At 28.5% G+C, this 16,116-nt stretch overlaps 1 protein-coding gene across 1 annotated transcript in view; it reads left to right on the top strand.

Moving 5' to 3' along the window:
• Positions 1–9,996: 9,996 nt before the first annotated feature.
• LOC124819278 (uncharacterized) overlaps positions 9,997–16,116 on the top strand; it is an 87,582-nt gene continuing 81,462 nt past the window's right edge. The window contains exon 1 of the mRNA XM_065817365.1: positions 9,997–10,076. The gene's annotated coding sequence lies outside the window, so the exon portion shown is untranslated. The remainder of the gene's footprint in view (positions 10,077–16,116) is intronic.

Raw genomic sequence — 16,116 nt, 5'->3', positions numbered from 1 at the left:
TGTTTTTTTTTGTTTGTTTTTTAATTGTCAACAATTTTTTTAAATTCTTTTAGTTTTTTTTAATTATCTAGAATTTGCACACACTATAATTCCCGAATGTGAGTGCGAAAATGAAAAACCTTTTTTCAATTAAACAAAAGTTCTTAAAAAACTAAAAAAAAAAAAAAGAAGTATGTTCTACTATAATGTCTTTTGGCACATATCCACGCCGAGCCGATTATGATTAGATTTTAGACCAACGTATTGTTATTGTCCTACGTTTTATCAATCAAAAAATCTAAGCCCGATTAGCTTGCCGTCATAGTTATCAGGTAATTTTTTTAAAATATTAGTATTAGCAAAACTGTATTATAGCTTAACGTAGTATTATCTTATTCAGTTGGTTATCTCTCATGTCAGTTTATTCTCTTTTTCCTTTTTTGTGTTAATTGTCTTTTAAATATTTTTTTCTTCTTTTCAATTTCTCTAATTTTATTTTGGTCGCTATAAGAAGCAATTCTACACATAAAATGAGGGGGTGGGATGAATGAGCCCTTAAAAAGTACCGACTGGCTTCTTAAAAAAAAAAAAAGTTTTCAAAACTTACCGGCTGCATTACCCTCAAAAATCACCCGACAAATATTTACCCGACTGAATTGCGTCAAATACCCAGCTAGCCGACATTCGTAAAAAATGCCGACTATAATTTGAAAATCACCTTCCTTGGGGGAAAGGGGTGCAACACTCTACTTCCCCCTCACATACACCTCTTTCCCCCAACCCTCAAATACCCCCTACTCCCTCCTCCAGTAAAATCGCCTCTGGTTGCTATCAAATCAAATCAAATCAATCATATTTCGAAATAAGTTATAATTTCATAAATAAAGACAATAACAGCAGCAACAAAAATTTAGTAAGCAATGACAGCGACAACAAAGTTTTAGTACGAAGTAGAGAATGGTTGAATGAAAAGAGATAAATTGATAGATAAATTAAATAGATAGATAGAACGCCAAAATATTGGTACTAATTTTAATAATATTAGAATGAAAAAATCAATAAAAAAGATTGAAAACGGCGGGTGGAAAGCCAGGGGGGTTGGATGTAGATGGATGGGTAGGGAATTTTAAAATGTTAAAAATATCAAATTAAAAACTGAGGGATCGCAAATTCATATATGTGTATATATATATATGTATATGTATATATATATATATATATATATATTTATATATATATATATATATATAGATATATATATATATATATATATATATATATATATATATATATATATATATATATATATATATATATATATATATATGTATATATATATATATATATATATATATATATATATATATATATATATATATATATATATGTGTGTGTGTGTATATATATAGTGGTGAATTTCAATATTAATTTGTAGAAATATTTAATTGTATTTTTTTTACAAATAATTAAAAAGCTTGATTTTGAATTCAAATATTGAATTAAGAGATATTAGATCAGGAGGGAGTTTGTTCCATGAGCTAATACATTAATATTTAATGGATTTATTTTCATATTTAGCAGAGTAGTGTTTTGGAGTAACTAAATTTATGCCACTGATGGAGCGAAGAGGATAGTGACAATTTGTACTTGTAAAGATATAGTTGAATGATATGGGGAAGGTTTTTGTGATGATAATTCTAGGCAAATGGGCAGTTAAGGAATAACACAAGGTTACTTAATTTTAATATATTGGAGATTAGGTTTAGCACATTAGATTTAAAATTATTATACTGAAAATATATTATTTTCAGGGCTTTGATCTGGAGATGAAACAACCTTAAAATGATTTGTTTATATGATTGTCCCCATACTTGACATGAATATCTTGGAACCCAAATGGGACCCAAAAATAGCATGATATAAATTTAGCAGAGTTTCTAGATTTACATAATGGCGGACTTTGGCTAGCATTCCATTAGTTTTTGCTAAAATCACATTTTTTTAAATATTATATTATATTTTTTTATTTGTTATATATATATATATATATATATATATATATATATATATATATATATATATATATATATATATATATATATATATATATATTAGGGCATGCCAAAAAAAATTTTTTTGGTCGCGCTTTAAAAACCTATTCTATACATAATAATAAGCAAAAATATGAATTTTTATTGTTCTATCTCAATTCTAGGTGCCAGAAGATGAAATAAGGATTTAACGAAAATACTCAAAGTATGGTGAAATTACGTGAAGGATTGCGAAATAACAAGATTGCACCATTTTTAGTTTAGTTTAAGATTACAATCACTACATGACGCATCTACTATAAACTGTTAATAATTTCTTATAGCCTAATAATTAAAAATAGTTAAAATAACAATAACTTTTCAGAAAGAAATAGGTCCGAAAAAGAAGAAAAATGCGCATATAAGTAAAAGTGTCAGACGACCATTATATCTGTTAACTAACCCAATTTCACAGCTACCAAATAAACAGCTTCCAACCAATGGCAGTATTTTAATATATTATCAATATCTAATTTCAAGTAAGAAGAAAAGATTTATTAAAACACAAATTAACATGGCCTGTAAGAAGCAAAAAGGAACAAGGAACTTGGTATGCAAAAGTAAGACAAAACTGTAAAACATAAACATTTTTATTTCTTGATTTAAGAGGACTAAATAATTATTTTTTAGTAGTATGATGTTAAACCTCTGCTCGCTAACTGTTAATTTCCCTTTTTTTATATTTATTAAGCAGGGACACTGGGACAGGGATAGGACATCTCAAGAAAAACTATTTTAGGACAAAAATTTGCCATTTAAAACATTGAATTATTAACGTTTAAAGGTTTATCTTTAAGTATCTTATTGTTCTATTGTTCTTTGTAATAGTTGCTAATAAAGAAAATGATACAAAAGCAAAGACAGGGGGTATGACACCTGAAGAAAAACTGTCTTAAGCCAACTTTTTACCAGTCAAAAATGTATTGTTTTAAGACAAAATGTATTGTTTTCCAGCTATTGTAATGTTTTTTTTGGACTGGTGAAAAGTTGTCGCAAAAAAGTTTTTCTTCAGGTGCCATAAATGTCAAATAAATTAAATATTTTTTAAATATCTAATTAAGGTAGAGATTTTTGTGACCTTGAGGCGCAATCAAACTGCCTGATTAGACAAATAGTCAACATTTAGACCAAAACAAGATTTGAAGCATACATCATTTCAGAATATTCAATTCTTGACAAACTTCAAGCTCTACACAAGAAGTATCAACTTTTAAAAAACGTGTAACTCTGAAAGATACCAAAGATACTAGAGAAAATATTAAGAATGAACTCATTTCAACAATGGAACAGTTGTTTGAAATAGGCAAAGATAACTTAGATTAACTGATGAAAAGTGACAAAATAACACCAAGAACACAAGCTGCTATTGAAGAAGACCTAAATTTCTATCTAGACCAGTAAAAACAGACAGGTAAGAATATCAATTATAACGTAGACTTTTTGTAAATTTCTCTATATTATATTAGTAGCGCAGCTATATGTAGGGCATTCAGTCCGTCTGTCTTTCAGCTATCCGTCTGTCCGTCCATCAGAGTAAGTTATTGCATTCTAATGTTATGCCTTTTGATTTTAGAAAGTGGTTTATTTCTAAGCCAGATGAAGAGCTAGCTACCATTATTGAGAAACGCCTAAGAAGATATAAAAGACAAGAACAAATGAGAAGGAAGTACCTAGAGGAGAAAGAAAGATGTAAATCAGCTCCCCACTAATTGATGAAAGTGATGAAAAATTGACGCCAACTAAGAAAAGGTAAAACAAGTGTCATAATTACTTTAAAACTGTTTAAAAACTTTCTTCTTAAAAATGAAATCCTAACTTATTTGTGTAAATATTTTAGATACAAGTCTGGTCCAGCCAGTTTGGATATGTTTGACTCAACTTTGACAGATTCAGATTTTGCTGCAGAAAAAGGCTCATTCAAAAGTAGTGGTGATGACTTTGAAAATGGTGCTGCTCATGATAAAACCTAAAAGTCTTACCTAAAGGTTTCATGCAAGATAATAAAATGTTCCTAAGAGAAGAATATCCAAGAGATGATTATAATCACCAAGCCAAGTATGTTGCATTTTATTTAAATGTCTCATCACCAAAGCTGAACGGTTTTAAAATTCATCAACCAAAAGCCAATCACAATGCTCGTTTCATAGCTGACAGTCTTTACAATTTAGCTATTGCCACGACATCAGGTATAATAGATTTTCTGCCTAAAGATCAGTTACCTTTCCCGGAAAAGTCAGCTTTTATATGCGCGGTTTTTTATGCTCCATGGTATTTACGTTCATACAAAGCAGAATATGCTGTTAAGAATGATTTCCTGTTATTCAAGTCAGCTTATTTTATACAACAAGAGTTTGATTTCAATTTTGAAGAGAAACTTGCAAGTTGTTGATCTTTGAGGTACCAGATATCAACACTATTCCCAATGGTAAACCTGATGCTGTCCTAGTTTTACCTACCTCTGAGGTAACAGAGTTGATTACAGAGGAAAGATGGGCTCTGTTCATTGTTCTAGGCATACAGGACAAAATTCCTACCTGTAAAACAGATTTAGCTGCTGGAAAACTAGAGGAAAATGATTCCTATTAATCATTTTGTGAGTTTGTTAAATCTGTAAATGTTACAAATGACCCAGCAGAGCGGAATATCAATCTAATACAAATATATATCAGTAGCGCATTAAAGGAGGACAAAAGGCAAGATATACTGCTAGTTGTCAGAGAACACTGGGCTTTATTATCATTAGAAGCTGACCAAAGTGCACTGGCCAAATTGTAAAAAGTCTGTTATAGTAACAATATTTGCTTTTAAACAAAAATATACCTTTCCTAACTCATTTTTTTCTTCATTTTCAAAAAGAATATTTTTTTCAGAAAAAAACAATGGTTTCTCGTATTTGCGTAAAAACCTAAAATCATCTTCCAGCACTAAGTATGGTCCTAGAGGGGTCAAATTTGGTTTATATACTTCTTTTTATGTCTAGAATAGGTATTTATACGGCGACCTTTCATTTTCTGAAAATCGTGATATTTTGGCATGGCCTAATATATATATATATATATATATATATATATATATATATATATATATATATATATATATATATATATATATATATATATATATATATATATATATATATACGGTGGTGACAAAAAAAATAGCATGTATAATATAATTGATGTTCAATATGTAATGATATAATTTCCAGAGATCAGAGTTTTTAAGATCTAAACTTTTTCAGCCTAATAAAATATTAATTTTAGAAGATAACATTACTGAGTATGAAAAGAAAGTTAATTAAAAAAAGTACAATTATATAAATGATTTAGAAGTATAAAATATGTGGGCAATTTGAATAGCACATCCTGTACAGAATTATTATTTCGTCCTTTTGCTACCAAAATCATGGAGGTTCTTTGTATAAATAGTTTAGAAAACTTTATTCTAGTCAAATTAATATTTAGTGGGGTATCTTTTTGAGTCAATAACTGCTTGACAACGACAGCCCATTGACGAGATCGTTCAGGCATAACGGCGTCCCAAGCAGCCTTTGTTTCAATCCAAAGTCGGTCTAAATTTCTGTCAACTTCCTCCCACAATATTTTCTATCGGATTTAGGTCTGGTGACTGTGCGGGCCACTCCAATACATCAATCGTCTTAGCGTATAACCACATTTTAGCACTTTTGGTGGTATGCTTAGGGTCGTTGTCTTGTTGGAATTTCCGAACCAAAGGGAGATTGTTCTCGGCATATGGCAACATGACGTTTTCTAGAATTTCTTTGTACATGTGTTGATAAATTGTCTCTTGAATTCTATGCAACGGGCCCACACCACACCATTAAAAACTGCCCCAAACTATCGCATTGCCACCACCATGTTTTACGGTCTTAAGAGCATATCGAGAGCTGAGTTCTTGGTTTTGGGGACATAAATATATTATTTTCCGTCGGATCCAAAGCGATTAAACTTAGACTCGTCAGTCTAAGTTTAATCTCGTCAAAGTTTAGACTCGTCAAAGCACATTTTGCCAAAAACTTAAATTCTTGTGTACGTGCTGTTTTTTCAAACTTCAAATGGTTTTTTTCGGGAAACCTTTCCAAATAGCTTATTTTCGCGTAAGCAACTTTTAACAGCGCTGCCTCGAAATGCCTGTACTTGTCCTCAAAAGACACTGTTCCATGTTTACCTCGTCCCATTATTGATAGATAATGAATTTCTTTTTTGCTAAATGAGTTACAAGAATATCATTTAAATATTGAATAGAATGATTATCTTTTGATATAATAAAAGAATTTGAGTTTTAATAAAAAGTAAATGTGTGCTATTTAAAATATAAAGTAAATGTGTGCTATTTAAAATGACAGCAAAAAGGTAAACACGACCGCTTAAATGCTCAAAACAAGAAATTTTGACAGCTCTTAATGTAAAATGAGTTTTTCCGTTCAAAAAGTTTAACATTGTTGATGCTATAAAAAATAACAGCAATTGCTATAAATACAAAAAAGTTGGCATCAAAAAGTAAAACCAACTGGTCATTAAAGTACGCTATTTATGTTGTCACGGTTTGTAGATTTGGGGTCCTAATATCAATGAAATACCCCATGAAAATCCTTTTAGTTGGTAATAGTACATGTCTCTGGGAGTCCATATTAAGGTGTTTTGAAATCCCTCGTTAACATCCAAATAGAAATTTGTATCTCTAAGTATTTATAAACTAAATGATCTAAATTTGGACTTTTTCAGTGCTAATTTCATACAGTAAACATGCTCTGAGAAAAAAATTAATAAAATAAGAAATGTTGCCAATCAAATATTTAAGTCTTCTTATTTTTATAACTTTTTTTAAAATTTGATTTATTACGTTGATTCAAGAGCATTTTTGAAAGCTCGAACCTTGTGTCCATATCCAGAGTTTTTTCTGGAAGAGGCAGTCGTACAAAACAAAAAAAATTGTAAACAAAATTTTGTGAATATATTTGCTAAGTTTGAAGATCCCAACGTTTGCAAAGACCCATGAAGAATGCAGAAAATCTGTTTGTGTTATTTGCATGAAAAAAGAAGACTAAGAGCTGACCAAAAAATGAAAATCAAAAGTCCTTCAAAAAAACCAGAAAGATCTCAATTTCAATGATGATAGAGTGCCTTTGGCAACTTGTATCTCATGCTGATCTCATATTGGAAAGCTTTGTGATGGGAAAACAACCGTTGTGCCAAAACTAAACCACTTTGAGACAATTTTAATCAAACCTGCAACTCGTTTTTCTAATGTTTGTGAGTGTTTACTCTGCCAAATTGCCAAACTCAATGGAAAAGAAAAGCGTCCATTTAGCAAATTCCAAGACTCAGAGCCCAAACTCCCACAGCAGGCTTCTCAAAGTGCTGAAAAACATTCCACAAAGTGCTTGTCAATTATTAGACATAGGCTTCCTCACAACTGCGCTTTAGGAACTCGCCATGAAAATCTGAGGAATATTGCAGTTGCAGATCCCATAGGAGCAGAGCAAGATGCATAAGCAGTTTTTGCTTCTAAAAGTGACTCTCCAAATGGAACCATCAGGCTTAGTCAACCAAGTGGAAAGATGTTGTCTATGAGAAGAGGTATGCTATGCTGATTTGATATTGTTAATTTAATTTAAAAAAACGTTTGAACTTGTCAATCAAATATTTTAATAGGGCTAAATAGGGAGAGGCAAAATTAAAGTAAACTAAAAATGCTCCTTCAATATTTTTAATTGATTCTTATTTAATTTACTAAAAAAATATTCTTATTATATTTTGTTCTAAATTGAAATCTCAAATCTTTATCTAGTTTAATCACTTGATTGGTTTTGAAGTTTCCAATTTTTTTGTTTAGGTCCATCATCAGCTCAGCAACTCTTTAATGAACCTCTTACAACGGAAAAAATAGTTCAAATACAGCAGAATACAGGACTGTCCAACAATGGAATGCAAAAACTTGGCTCAGCCCTGAATTAAATAAGTCCTGTAAGATTGGTGGAACCAAGTTTTCCTCTAAAGTTTGCTCAAGCTGGCGAATCAAGCTTCATGATCAGTTTATTGTCAGCAGCATAACTCTGGCAGAATATAAGGAATCATGCCAGGTGGTTTATTGCCAAAGTCTCAGCAGTCTTAGTAAATTAACAGAATCTGCCATTTTGAAGTTGGGAATTGATGGAGGAGGCTCCTTTCTGAAAGTAAGCTTCACTCGCATTGTTTTGGAGAAGGATTAAACGCCACCAAACAGCCCAGTTCAGAAAATTATCAAACTGATATCTCAACCCTTAACCAAAGCAACAAGTGTAAAGCAACAAATCCTGATAGAACTTGCAAAAAACACTTCAGAGAGCTACCATAATGTGAAGGCTATTTTAAGTCTCATTCAAGTTCAAGTAGAATGTAAGAAAGATTCTCTCATCATCTCTTGCGATCTCAAGCTGGCAAACATTTAATGTGGAATACAGTATCACAGCAGCAAGCATCCATGTTGTTGGTGGGATGTCTCATCGCAAAACCTCCAAAACTGTGGCCACCTGAGAACTTTTGGTGAGATCAGAAGACAAAATTCTGAATTCATTAGAGCAGGAGAAGATTTGAGAAAATCAAAGGACTTCAAAAATGTTGTTTACTTGCCATAACTCGATTTCCAGATAACAAGCTTGTCCTTGAGGCTATCCCACCTATGGAGCTTTATTTGCTACTTGGTGTGGTAAATCACTTGATCAAAACTCATTGCAATCTTTGGTCCAAAGCCAAGGAATGGCCTTCATCACTTCACATTCCTATACAGCCTTTCCATAGTTGTTATTTCAATGGGAATAACTGCATGAAGCTCTTGAGAGGTGTGAGAAAAATCTAACTTCTTTCAGAAACGGAAAATTTTGCTCAAGCTCATGGCTTCATTCAAACACTTACGCTGTTCAAGGATGTTGTGACTATTTGCTTTGGCCAGAATTTGGACCCTAACTACGAATCCAAGACTGCTTAATTACAACAAAGCTACATTAAACTTCCGATTTCATTTGCCCCTAAAGCGCATGCAGTTATTTTCCATGTACCTCAGTTTATTAAGACAAAATTATTTGGATTGAGCCTCTTCAGTGAGCAGGCAACAGAAGCCTTGCACTCGAACTTTAAGGTTAATTGGGATAGGTACAAACGAATTTCTTCCCACACTGATTTTTCCAAGTATCTCCTGAAATGTGTAACTGAGTATAATAGCAAGAAAATCTTAACTCTGCACTAGAAAGATTTTTTACATAATTTATTTCAGAAAAAAAAATTTGAAACATTTGCTTTCCCATGTGTCTATCCTTGAAGAGTATTCTAAGCAGTTATCAGAAAGAAAATTATTATTTATCTGGTAAGTGAAGTCTTGTAGAAAAAAATGAATAAAAATAAAAAGTCCCTATTTTTACAGATCTAGATATCATGTTTTATAAAAATTTCACGAAAACAAATACTTTGATCTTAAAAGCTATCCAAAGAGTATATAAAAAGATCACTTTTGGATCGAAAACTTAAATGTCAAATAAGTCCGTTGGATTTTAAAAGCAAGATTTTGAAATTACTCATTTTGTGCTACAATTAGTATACGCAACTACCACCTAAAAGGATTTTCATAGGGTATATCATTGGTATTAGGACCCCAGATCTACAAACTGTGTTGTCACCACTGTATATATATATATATATATATATATATATATATATATATATATATATATATATATATATATATATATATATATATATATATATATATATATGCAGAACCTTTTTAAATTTGTAACAAATTTGTAATTACATACTATTAATAATCTTTCATATTATTAGTCATCTTACTTAAAGATTTAGCAATGTTTATGTTTAAAAACTATTGCTCTTTGTTTAATTTTCTTAGATTTTTATTTAATTTATTTCATTCAAATCGCTGACACTGTCGTAAACTATCTGTAAATCAAAGAAAGATTTATTCATCTAGATTAAGTTTGCTCAACAATTTCAGGTTCGAATTAAAGTTTAAAAATTTATATATATTTTAGTTTTTAAATTTGATAATTATTTTTTTTTTTTTGTTATTAAAAGTTTAATCATAATTACATTTTCATCAACCATATTCATCAATCAAGACATGGAAAGAACAATTTATACGTAGGTTTTGAGTAAGTCAACTAATGAAAATGTAAAAGTGCTAAAACATAAAACTATCATTCAACACCTTTTAACAAAAAGTTTGCAATAATATTTTGGTCCGACTGCTGTTACGTCTACGATTACTTATTATCAACCTCATCGAAAAAAAAAAACTCAATAAATTAGGAAAACTTTTTTTTTAAACCATTATAAAATTAAAACCGTTATTGATATAAACTCTATTCTAATCTTTTAACATGATCTGATATTTTTTAAATTATATTGATATATTTTGAATTACTTTTAAATTATAAATATTTATGATGGCACTGAAGCTTTCTTTAGCAGAGTAATTTTTCAGAAAATAAGAGTAAATCTGATTAGTAACTTAAAAAAAAAGGATTATGGTCTGATTAATACAACAGTTTTAAAATTTTCAATTAACAAGATTTTGTTTGAAAATATTTACATGATGACGTATTTAATTCAAAAAGGACGGACAATGTTTTTTGAATAATATGATAATATTTAGCATATGTTTTATAATAATATTGATATTAACTTTACAGTTAAAAATAACAAACCCTTTTGAAAATTGATTAAAAACAAATCAAAACGAAATAATTCAAAACTATACTTACTTATACATTTAAAAAAAATAACATGGTAGAAAAATATCTTTAAGGTGTTGGTTAGGCACTCAGAATCCTGTTACATTCCCAATATAATATCTCTCTTAAATATATATATATATCTTTTTTTTGTTTTTGTATATATTATATTCGGAACGTAACAGGGTTCTGAGTGCCTTACCAATACCTTAAATGAATTTTTTCTAACATTTTGTTATTTTTTTAAATGTGTAAGTATAGGGTAAGGTGCTAACATTGTACCCCCTAAGACCAAATTAAAAAATGTAGGCCATCTACTGAGTTGAAACGTGGATATTCAATTGTATTTCATAATTTAGGGATTGTTTGTTGTAAAGATGTTAAAAAAACTCTTAATTTAAAAAGCGTTAAGTTCCGAAGAATCAAATTGAAAAAATAGCGCTAAGAGTACAATTAAGAAAACAAGATCCTTAATTGTATGATTGTAATCCAATATTGTACCACTTTCTTGATTTCAAATATTTTACAACTTCGCAAATATTTTATGATTTTAGACTTAAAGGATTAAAAGAACTGATTAAAACGAATGTTTTTTTTAAAATCAGCAATTGGAAATATTCTGATAAAACATAACTTAACACCTAACTGCCCATAAATAATGAAATGACCCAGTAAACACAGATTGGTTCAGAATTGGTCAATATTTCATTGAAATTGGTCGAAAAATAGATAAAACGTTTAGCGACCTATTATTGACTAAAAATTGACGCTTGATTTGAAATGTGTATTTCAAACTTTATAATGTATTCATTTACTAAACGTTAATCTAACGTTTAGAATATCGACTTACATTAGTCAATATTGTAAACCTTTAATTGACCTAAATTAAACGTAACCATTTATAGATTTAAAATCAACGGTTTAAAATCTTTTAATTTATACGTTTATTAAATGTCAATCAAACGTATACAATATTGACTAATATAAGTTGTTATTCTAAACGTTTGATCGACGTTTAATAAACGTTTATTGTATTATAATATAGTAATATAGCCATTGATCAGAAGACTCACATAACAACTTAAGTCACGCGGTTTAAATAGACATAATTAAAACGAATTTAAAAAAATTATTAAAATATTACTTTTTATTGGCTTAATAATTAATTTAGATGCGTTTACAAGATTCACTTCCTTGCAACAACTGAAAGCAAAACGACTGATTAATAAATAATGAACGAGTGTCGGGAGCTAAAAATGTAAAAATCTCTCAAAAATAAACATGGATGGTACAGGAAGTTTTGGAAACTTTTATTCAGAAAATCCTCTATATGTAAAGTTGTTATGCGTAAATCCAATTTTAATTTATGAATGTACATTTAAATTATTTTAATTAAAATAAAATTAATGCTAACTATTTCACCGTAGTTTTTTGCGGTTACAAATCAAGTTACGAAATCAGACGATCAGGATAAGAATGTAGAAGATGATGTTGCACAAACAGGTGTATGATAAACAAGTGGTAGACGGTATTCTAGGAAAATTTTTTATAGTGCATAAACCAGTGATCCAAAATAATTGTTTATGAGTTTTTTTATAAGTAATCTTTGACTTAATCTTAATGTAAACTTTTATTTTCTGTTGAGATTATATTTAAAAAATGTTCGATATAAATTTTTAATATGATATTTTCACTGCCAAAAGCTTGATCATTTAATTTTTTTATATTATTGAAACATAAACAAGCATAGTGCACAAACATTTATTATCTAAATCCCCACTATATCATATATATATGAAAATGCTTTATATAAGTTTATAACTTTATAAATAGCTTTAAAAAAATAAAACTATAGTATAGTAGTATATTATATAAGTTTACGAACATATTATAATAGTTATAAAAACATATTATAATAGTTATCAAAAATATAAAAAAAATAAGGCCAGGTCTTTTATAACTATATCTTATTTGTAAATTTCATTACTTTTACAACTGTATCCTATTTATAAATTATAAATTTATAAATTTCACGACCTATATAGCTCTTATGACTTATATAAAGTTAAAAAGTTATAACGTAATTTTAACTGATATTAGTTTTAAAACTTAAATAAATTACATTTACGTTAACTAAATCAAAGAAACTAACATACAAGTTTAATATACGTTTACTTAGACTAAATCTAAACGCTTTATATACGTTAATTAGACTTTATATGTAAATTAGACAAAATCTAAACGCTCTATATACGTATAATAATCCTATATTAGGCGTCTAAAATACGTTTGAATATAGAAGTTTTATGGACGTTTGTTCTAAACGTTAATCTGGATTTCATTCTAAACGGATAATTGACCAAATCTAAACGTTTTGTTTAAACGTTGTTTTAACGTTTAGTAGACGTTTGTGTGTTTACTGGGGAAGTTTTTTATTTTATAAACTCTATGCAACTTGAGTTTTTTTTACTTCTTGAAAATGCCAAAAACAGGTATCACCAAATATGGTACAATTTTTATTTGAATTGAATGCTTACCAATGGGTGAGCTAGGATTAAGATAGAGGAGGAAGGCAGATAATAAAGATAGTTATACTAAATAAAGTAAAACAATATATAATATATCTGTTTTAAAAACAATTGTAGTTGAGTCATTTGCAAATATACAATTTTATGTTCCACATGTCTTTTAAAGTATGGTTTAGGATTTTAAACAAACGGCATTTAATCCAATATCGCTATTACGATAAGCAAAAATAGCTTCTTCTATATCCTCCTCTCTCCATGATCCATATCTCTGTTTTTACATTTCAAATTTTATAATTTTTTTAACAGGGACTTTGTTAAACTTTGCACGCGTTTTTTAGCGGTCAAAATGGTAGTCGGTACAATTTACGCAACCAATCTAACATTCGGTTAATTAAAAAATTTGACAACTAGTAATAAGGTATTTTAAATTCTAGGTAGTTATTTCGAATTTAGATAAATTATGCTTTAATATAAATACACTGAACAAATTATATTTTATACTTTCTTTAGTGAAATACGCTTAGCCATAAATCTCTAAAATAAGAAATCTCCAATAATAAACTAACTAGAGCTTACTCTGGCCTTAATGCAGTTGGATGACAAAAAAAAAAAAAACAGTTGACTTAATTTCATTCACCAAAAATAAATAATAATTTAAAAAAATTATTGTGGGTTGTCAAAATAACGAGTTAAGTTAAAAGAACAATATAGGCATCGGTACAATATTAGCAACCTTACCCTATATAATATATACTTATATAAATATATATGTATATATGTATATATATATATATACATATATATATATATATATATATATGTATATATATATATATATATATATATATATATATATATATATATATATATATATATATGTATATATACATATATATATATATATATATATAATAGTAATAATAATAATCACAATAATAATGATAATATAAATAAAAATTATCAATAAGACACTGTATTTAAAAACCAAAGCAACCAAACTTCAACCTCTTTCATAACATAGGTTACGTTACATAACATAGGTTACATTACGTAACATAGGGTGATCAAAAATAAAAAATATTTTACTTGAAAAATTCCTCAGTTAAAATTCAGCATTAGAACTTATTAGGTTTGAAGAAGTAATTGATTATGATGTTATTATGATCAAGCTCTGATAATCTTTATAGTTTCATTAAACTTCTGCTAAAAATCTGAGGGTAGAAAGAATAATATAGGTAAAATTTTTAGAAAAAAGTGATTTTCAAACAGATATTTTTGGTTTTTATGGTTCTTTTTTCCATCAAAAGTAAACAAATGTTCAAAAAATTACTAACCGAAAGCAGCTACCAAAAATTGTTCAAATGGAGTAAGTTTTTTTGGTATAGTTGCAATCTCAATATCATTTACCGGAGAGTTGTTGTATGTTTTGATGGAAAAAAACGCAGCATCATTTGGTAGGCCAAGTTGTTATAACTAAAACATAACTAAAACATTCTTTATTGGTTATATAGGTGCTCCATGAAATATAACAGCCAAGTCACGTAGCACCGCGAAAAAATATTTAACTAGGAAGTGTATACCGCCTTTACTATCAATGTCGCAAACGTAACAAGAGCAGACATTAAAACTCAAACCTTTTGGTTTTGAAGCCATTACTTTAACCATTGCGACAAGGATGCTCGTTAGATAAATAAAAATAATTTTTAATCAAATACCTAGGATCAGATATTGTTGCTCCAAACCCAAGAATCTTCTCCTTCAAAGAACAATAAATTTGTAAGTACTTTCTAACAAAAAGCAAAGCAATAAATAAACATTATTTAAATACTAACTAAATATTATATTTGCATGTTTTGTACATCTATGTATTTAAAGTACAAACAAATCTTCGGCGAAAAAATGCATAAGTTATTTGCACAGTTTTTGATTTCCTTGAATGATGGGTTTTGAAGCCATAAAGTAAATGGAATATCTTAAAGCCATTATCATTTAGCGTAGAAAAAAAAAAGCAAAGTATTATTAATTTTGCCAAGTTTTAACGCAGTGACTTCAAATAATCTTTTCCTCGAGGAACTGGATTAAAATCATCTAACTTTATACTTTTTAAAAACACAGCTCTTGTATAATTGAACTGTAATTTATTTATCACGTAGTTTTTTAAACATGTGAACATGTAATCTAGTACAAGGCTATCCTAAACAAACACTTCAGGAGTACACCAACACCCCCTCAAATTTATGATAGCGACAGGCCTACTCTACAGGAAGTTCTAATCAATAGATTATAGAGAGAACAAAATCCATCCATTCTGCTTGTATGGTATAAAAGTGCATACCAATGGCAGTTATCTCTAATTGTCATGATTGGTTTAAGCTTTGTATTGTAAGCATAAATACAAAGTTTAAAACAGTTATAAAATTAATTTTTATTTGTAAAATCAAGTTAAAATATTTTTACTAGATAAATTAGATAAATTTGAGAATAATAAAATTTGAGACATGCTGAGGTGTTGTAAAAAGCATATAAAAAAAAAAAAATTTATTTCTTGTAATTATATAAATAATCCCCATATATATATATATATATATATATATATATATATATATATATATATATATATATATATATATATATATATATATATATATATATATATGTATAAATAGTTACACTATGTAACAGAATTTTTGTTCTCGGCTTTTAAGTCTTATATTTTAATTGCTAATGTCTAAAGTATGTGAAAAAATGACTTCATAAAGCACAAACTTTACTT

This window comes from Hydra vulgaris, chromosome 14, assembly GCF_038396675.1.
Source record: "Hydra vulgaris chromosome 14, alternate assembly HydraT2T_AEP".
In the NCBI taxonomy this organism is placed as follows: Eukaryota; Metazoa; Cnidaria; class Hydrozoa; order Anthoathecata; family Hydridae; genus Hydra; species Hydra vulgaris.
The sequence above is the reverse complement of the archived record's forward strand: the minus strand, read 5'-3'. Positions and strand labels throughout refer to the sequence as shown.